Raw genomic sequence first — 7,698 nt, forward strand, 5'->3', positions numbered from 1 at the left:
GAATTCTTTTTGGGCCTTAATTAAAAAGGAGAGAAGTCTAGGGAAGAGAGGGGGGCATGAGATAGTGAAAGATGTGAGAGAGAAGGGAGGATTTTATTCTAGGGTTGTAAGAGGAGAGGGATGGTGAGAGATTTCTTCTTCATTATGTTTAGACACTGACTAGCTATGCTTCGTGACAGATGCTTCTGGGGCCAAAATTAACAGTTAAGTCATATTATTATTATTATTATTATTATTATTATTATTATTATTATTATTATTATTATTATTATTATTATTATTATTATTATTATTATTATTATTATTATTATTATTATTATTATTATTATTATTATTATTATTATTATTATTATTATTATTATTATTATTATTATTATTATTATTATTATGTTCTACGTCGAAAATTCTTAAAAAAAAAAAAAAAACACGAGGTCTAGCGTTTTTACCAATTAAATTATGTTTAGAGGTTTATCAACAACAAAGGCTATGAAAACATAAGGAAATGATTAACAAAAAAATATTAGGAGAAATCTACAATAAGTCCACAATAAATCCACTACTCCTTACAACAGAGACATCAAGAAAAGCAAAGCTACTTGTTACGGAGAAAAACATAATGAAAAATATCATATGAAAATCCATTGCAAGCAGCATAATCATAAAAAACTTACAAGAAATTTTTTCCTCTCTAAAGTCAACGCTTTCTCACTCTTAGAAACTCTCTCACCACACATAAATTGAAGAAAATCTCTCCCAAAAAGGTTTCCACCTAATGAGAACGATAGCACAAAAGAGATCCACTAAAATCTCTCCCAAACTCTCTTCTTTCAGCCTCCAAGCCATCTTTGATGCAGAACTCCTCCAAGAAACCCTAAGCTTTGATCTTATAGCTGAAATCATGGTTCATGCCATAAAATTCCTTCCTAAAGGGTTTCTCGCTTAACGGCATGGTCGTGCCGCTAGACTATTTGGGTTGATGCGGTCACACCCAATTATGGTTTATTCCATAAAATTCCTACTGCATCATATGACATGGTCATGCAATTTTTGGCTTGATCATGTTAACCATGTTCGATAAGTGGCTTGGTCATGCCGCCTTTAGGCTTTGTTGCATCGCTCTGAGGCACTTTTTCACTTGATTTTCTCATTCCAACTTGCTCGTATTCAATCATGTATCCTGCACTATATGAACAAAATACATTTCTCAAGCATAATTCTATGATAAATAAATAAAATTAACATGTAAAGTTATGGGAAAAGACCAAGTAAAATCAAGTACAAGTAAAGTTATGGGAAAAGACCAAGTAAAATCAAGTAAAATTAACACATGTCATATGTCTTGGTTGGTGGAACCAAAAGCAAGTGTAAAATCTAGAAATACACTCGCCTTGTGAGACCTTCCATAAATGTCCCATTTCCTCACATTAAACTCAATGCAGACACTACTAACGCTTGCCTTCCTAGCACTGATTTTTCTTAATTGAACATACTGCCTGGATCGATAAAATTGAGAAAATCTGAATCCCTCTTAAATTCTTTACTTTTAAAGAACCCTCTTAATATATGTAGCTTCTAAATCTAGCTCAATCCTATTGAAGCACTCCACCAAAATAGAATAATCATCAATTTCCAAAAGAATGAATGGCTATGTAATCATATCCTTCAGCCCAAACAAAGACCTGTGGCACTTCTCCTCTACATTTGGAATCAACACGGGCACATACCTTGAAATTATAGTGATTTTTTTCTTATTTTGCATTATGAGTGATCACCTTATACCAATCACATAAATTTGACCTACAACTATCTTCTTGTTAATATTGGTACGAACCAGTCTCTGAATGTGCTCACAAAAGAATCCCACTTTTTCATTAGGCTAGCTCTACCCCTATATTTCTCCTCCAAGTGTCCTCACCACAATCTCTCTACTTCTTCCTCCAATGTAAAAGTGGCCAAAGTAATCATCCTCTTATAAGGACAAGACAACCCATCTAAGAACTTTTCCACTCTCAACAACCAGTTCTCAGAATCCACTGGTCTTCCTCCTCTAGAAAAGCGAAGTGGTCTCATATCCTCAAATAACTTCAAATATTTATTTATCAAGCTTCCACCACTAGAACTGACCCAAGTCTTAGAGTTTTTAATCATCTGAGCAACTGTAGTTATCATATTTATAAGAAAATATGTATTAACAATAATATGTGAAGGTGCATCAATTTGTACAACATTATCTCTAACTTGCTCCTTTTGATTGTCCATATTTGTAAAATAAGATTATAAAGTTTATAAGTAGTCATAGTCCAACCCTTCATTGATATTAACTATGAATTATATTTATCAACCTAATCTTTTGATCACAATCAAAAATAATTTAATTGATATCATTTTTGTCTTGACTCAACACGATAACTTAGAATTAACCAACTCATGTATTATTTTTAAACGAAATTAACATTTAAATAACTATCCATAGATTTCTAAAAACTTCAAATATATAGAAGTCACTAATAATTCACAAGTATAACATGAAGAAATAAAAAAAAAAGTCTAAAAAAATAACATTCTCTAGACAACATCCCAAACCAGCATATAACTACATATCACTACCCTGAAGAAAATAGTCTGAAAGGAAACTACAATCACATCTTAATAAGATACATATCAGCATCAACCCTCCTCTTGTAACCTAAGCTTATCCTGTCACACATAACAATCTACAGTTTTTATTTTCATGAAAAATAATATTAATTACTACATTATGTTTTTGCGACTTAGTAACGATTTATAACATTAATGTGCATTAAATTATTCTGCAACATTATGCATGAATTACGAAAATAAATGTAGTTCATTACTTAGCCAAATTGTGGGCTTATCAGTGGCTAAATCGGGAAAAGGATATTTGATTTAGTATAATATATTTTAAAATTTTGAAAAGTAATATTTTAATTTTGAAAATACCAGACCAAACCGATCTCATATAGACAAATTAGCACAACACCTGAAGTGACATACCTATCTCGAGGAATAGACAAATCACTTATAAGTGAAACTCAATTAAATAAACTAAAAAATTTATGACATCTATTTTATTCTATTTTAGCCTGTAAAACCATTTATGTTAACTGAAAAGTTCTCCTATCTAATATGCCTGTAAAACTATTTATGTTAACTGAAAAGTTCTCCTATCTAATATGAAAAATTAGAAAGGTTTTATTATGTGCTAGGTTCTTAAAGTTTTCTAAAGGGCAAGCCCCTATAATTAATTACATCTTAAGTGACCGGGCCAGCTAAAAAAATTGTCGATTTAGATCATAATTATAAGGTTGAAAAGGTTTTACCCACGGTCAAGAATTTTAAAGGGTAAGATTTTTTTTGGAGTTGTGCTCATTTGTCTATATGATATCAGTTTGGTCTCGTATTTTCAAAATTAAATTATTACTTTTCAATATTAAAAAATATATTATACTAAGTCAAATATCCTTTTCTTGATTTGCCCACTAATAAGCCCACAATTTTACTAAGTAATGAACTACATTTATTTTGGTAATTCATGCATAATATTGCAGAATAATTTAATGCACATTAAGCTTATAAATTGTTACTAAGTCGCGAAAACATATTGTAGTAATTAATATTTTTTTCATGAAAATAAAAACTGTATATTGTTATGTGTGACAGGATAAGCTTAGGTTACAAGAGGAGGGTTGATGCTGATATGTATCTTATTAAGATGTGATTGTAGTTTCTTTTCAGACTATTTTCTTCGGGGTAGTGATATGTAGTTATATGCTGGTTTGAGATGTTATCTACAGAGTGTTATTTTACTTAGATTTTTTTTTTATTTCTTCATGTTATACTTGTGATTTCTTAGTGACTTCTATATATTTGAAGTTTTTAGAAATCTGTGAATAGTTATTTAAATGTTAATATCGTCTGATAGTAGTACATGACTTGGTTAATTCTATGTTATCGGGTCGAGTCATGACAAAAATGATATCAATTAAATTATTTTTTATTGTGATCAAAATATTAGGTTGATAAATATAATTCATAATTAATATCAATTAAGGGTTGGGCTATGACTACTTATAAACTTTTTAATCTTATTTTAGAAATATGGACAATCAAAAAGAGCAAGTTGGAGATAATGTTGTACAAATTGATGCACCTTCACAGATTGATGTTAATACATATTTTCTTATAAATATGATAACTACAATTGCTCAAATGATTAAAAACTCTGATACTCGGGTCAGTTCTAGTGGTGGAAGCTTGATAAACAAATATTTGAAGTTATTTCAGGATATGAGACCACTTCGCTTTTCTGGAGGAGGAAGACCAGCGAATGCTGAGAACTGGTTGTTGAGAGTGGAAAAGTTCTTAAATGGGTTGTCTTGTCCTTCTGAGAGGATGATTACTTTGGCCACTTTTACATTAGAGGGAGAAGCAGAGAGATTGTGGTGAGGACACTTGCAAGAGAAATATAGGGGTAGAGCTAGCCTAATGAAATAGTGGGATGCTTTTGTGAGCACATTCAGAGACTGGTTCGTACCAATATTAACAAAAAGATAGTTGTAGGACAAATTTATGTGATTGGTATAAGCTGATCGCTCGTAATGGAAAATAAAGAAAAATTCACTGTAATTTCAAGGTATGTGCCCGTGTTGATTCCAAATGCAGAGGAGAAGTGCCACAGGTCTTTGTTTGGGCTAAAGGATATGATTACATAGCCATTGATTCTCTTGGAAATTGATGATTATTCTATTTTGGTGGAGAGATTTAATAGGATTGTGCTATATTTAGAAGCTACATATATTAAGAGGGTTCTTTAGAAGTAAAGATTTTAAGAGGGATTCATATTTTCTCAACTATATCGATCCAGGCAGTATGTTCAATCAAGAAATATCAGTGCTAGGAAGGAAAGAATTTGTAGTGTCAGCACTGAGTTTAATGTGAGGAATTGGGACATTTATGGAAGGTCTCACAAGGCGAGTGTCTTTCTAGATTTTACACTTGCTTTTGGTTCCACCAACCAAGACATATGACATGCGTTAATTTTACTTGATTTTACTTGATCTTTTCCCATAACTTTACATGATAATTTTATTTATTTATCACAAAGTTATGCTTGAGAAATGTATTTTTTTCATATAGTGCAGGATACATGATTGAATATGAGCAAGTTGGAATGACGAAATCAAGTGAAAAAGTGCCTCAGAGCGATGCAACAAATCCTAAAGGTGGCGTGACCAAGCCACTTATCGAACATGGTTAACATCACCAGGCCAAAAATTGCATGACCATGTCATGTGATGCAGTATGATAGTGTGACCACACCACAATTTGGCTTGACCACATCGACCCAAATAGTCTAGCGGCATGACCATGACGTTGAGCGAGAAACCCTTTAGGAAAGAATTTTATGGCATAGACCATGATTTCTGCTATAAGATCAAAGCTTAGGGCTTCATGGAGGAGTTATGCATCAAAGATGGCTTGGAGTTTGAGAGAAGAGAGTTCGGGAGAGATTTTAATGGATCTCTTTTGTGTTATCATTCTCATTAGGTGGAAACCTTTTTGGGAGAGATTTTCTTCAATTTATGAGTGGTGAGAGAGTTTCTATGAGTGAGAAAGCACTGACTTTAGAGAGGAAAAATTTTCTTGTAAGTTTTTTTTATAATTATGTTGCTTGCAATGGATTTTCATATGATATTTTTCATTATGTTTTTCTCCGTAACAAGTAGCTTTGCTTTTCTTGATGTCTCTGTTGTAAGGAGTAGTGGATTTATTGTAGATTTCTCCTAATATTTTTTTGTTAATCATTTACTTGTGCTTTCATAGCCTTTGTTCTTGATAAACCTCTAAACATAATTTAATCTTAGTTTGACCAACTAGGAAGCTAAAATATTTTTTGCAACTATGACCTCTAACGTTGTGTAGTGGAAAAGAAGGGTTAACCACAGACTTCTGAGAGAATCGACCTATTCCAATGTACATCTGAAATCATCTCAGCGGATCAAAAAAGTCATGCAGAATGTCAAGGGGATTGAGGAAGCCTCAATTTCATGGATTCTAGGCATCTTTTGACTTATTCATAGGCATAATGAGTAAGACATTATTTAGGAAAAATCAGATCATCAAGATCCTCAAATCACAGAGGCACGAGCCTCATATATCTTGAAGGAACTCGCGAACTACACTTTTATTTTCTACTTTTCTTTCAATTCCCTCATTTATCTTAAATACTAAACTAGGTTAAATAAATTGGTAAATTAGAGATTTTACTTTGGAAAAAACTTTTACACTTTTCCTATCGGATCGATATGCAATACTCTTAACCATATTACTCTTGACACATGTACTTGCATTGTATGGCCAATTTACATCCCAGTAAGTTTTTAGCGCATCAAGTTTTTGGCGCCATTGTCAGAGAATGACATTAATAATTATTTGTGATTTTACGAAAACCTTAGTTGAAAAACTTAGGATCTATGTTTGGCACAATTATTTTTTATTTTTATTTACTATTATTATTTTTGTTGTTGCATTTGTATATCTGTTGTGTTTCTTTGTAGGTGTTGAAAAGTTTAAAATGATGAAAAAAATCAAAAAAATTGAAATGCTAAAAATATTGCACTGATAATTTATTTTCTACTTCTTTTATTTTCTTTAGAATAATGTGTGTCCTACTTGCATGTTAGTTTGTTTACTGACTTGTGTGGGTCAATGTGCTTATTTATTGCATAGTTTAATTTAGCCTTCCTTAGGTTTAGCGGAGCACAAGCTGACCTTGCCTCTTTTGACTCTGAGATTATTCCCACATTTAAGCATCCTAAAAGATCACATGTAATTTCATAAACACCTGTTGAGATGGCTAACTAAAAATTCCTTACCTTGAAAACATTTAGGGATTATGCTAACCCTTCCCTTCTACTGAAGAGACTCACTTGAGCATCAACTACCCCGCTTTTGAGACTAGCACTTTTAAACTAGGTTCAGCCATATTTCAAATTATTCAAAACAACCTGTTTGGGGGTCTTGCCACTGAAGATCTCAATCTTTTCTTAGCAAATTTTCTTGAACTATGTGCCACCTTTTGGTACAACGGTGTCCCCAACAATGCTGTTAGATAGTGGCATTTTCCCATTTCCTTGAGGGATAAAGCTAAGTTATGGCTTGCCTCTCTTGCCACAGAATTAATCACAATTTGGAATGACTTAGCACAAAATTTCCTTGCAAAAAATTTTTGTCCTTCCAAAATTATAAAACTTAGGATTAACATTACCTCATTCATTGAAAATGATGAAGAATCCATTTATGGGGCATGAGAATGGTTAAAAATTTTACTTAAGAGGTTTCCACATCATGCCCTACCTGATTGGCTAATCATTTAAACTTTTTACAATGGTCTGATAACTTCTCTAAGATCTGTAATAGATGTCTCTGCTACAGGATCCCTCACGTCTAAACCTTTTGATAATGTTTACCAATTAATATAAGACATGGCCACTAAAATTTTCCAATGGACCACTAAAAGGGTTACACCCCGAAAGCTAGTCAGTGTTCATGAATATGATGTCTTAGCTATCCTAGGAACCAAAGTAGATATAATTTCTGAAAAAATTAGCTAATCCAAGGATGAATCTGATGCATGGAATGTCACCTAATGATGGGTTAACTCAACAACCAGTGATA

This window comes from Phalaenopsis equestris, unplaced genomic scaffold (genome assembly GCF_001263595.1).
Source record: "Phalaenopsis equestris unplaced genomic scaffold, ASM126359v1 Scaffold000069, whole genome shotgun sequence".
NCBI classification, from domain to species: Eukaryota; Viridiplantae; Streptophyta; class Magnoliopsida; order Asparagales; family Orchidaceae; genus Phalaenopsis; species Phalaenopsis equestris.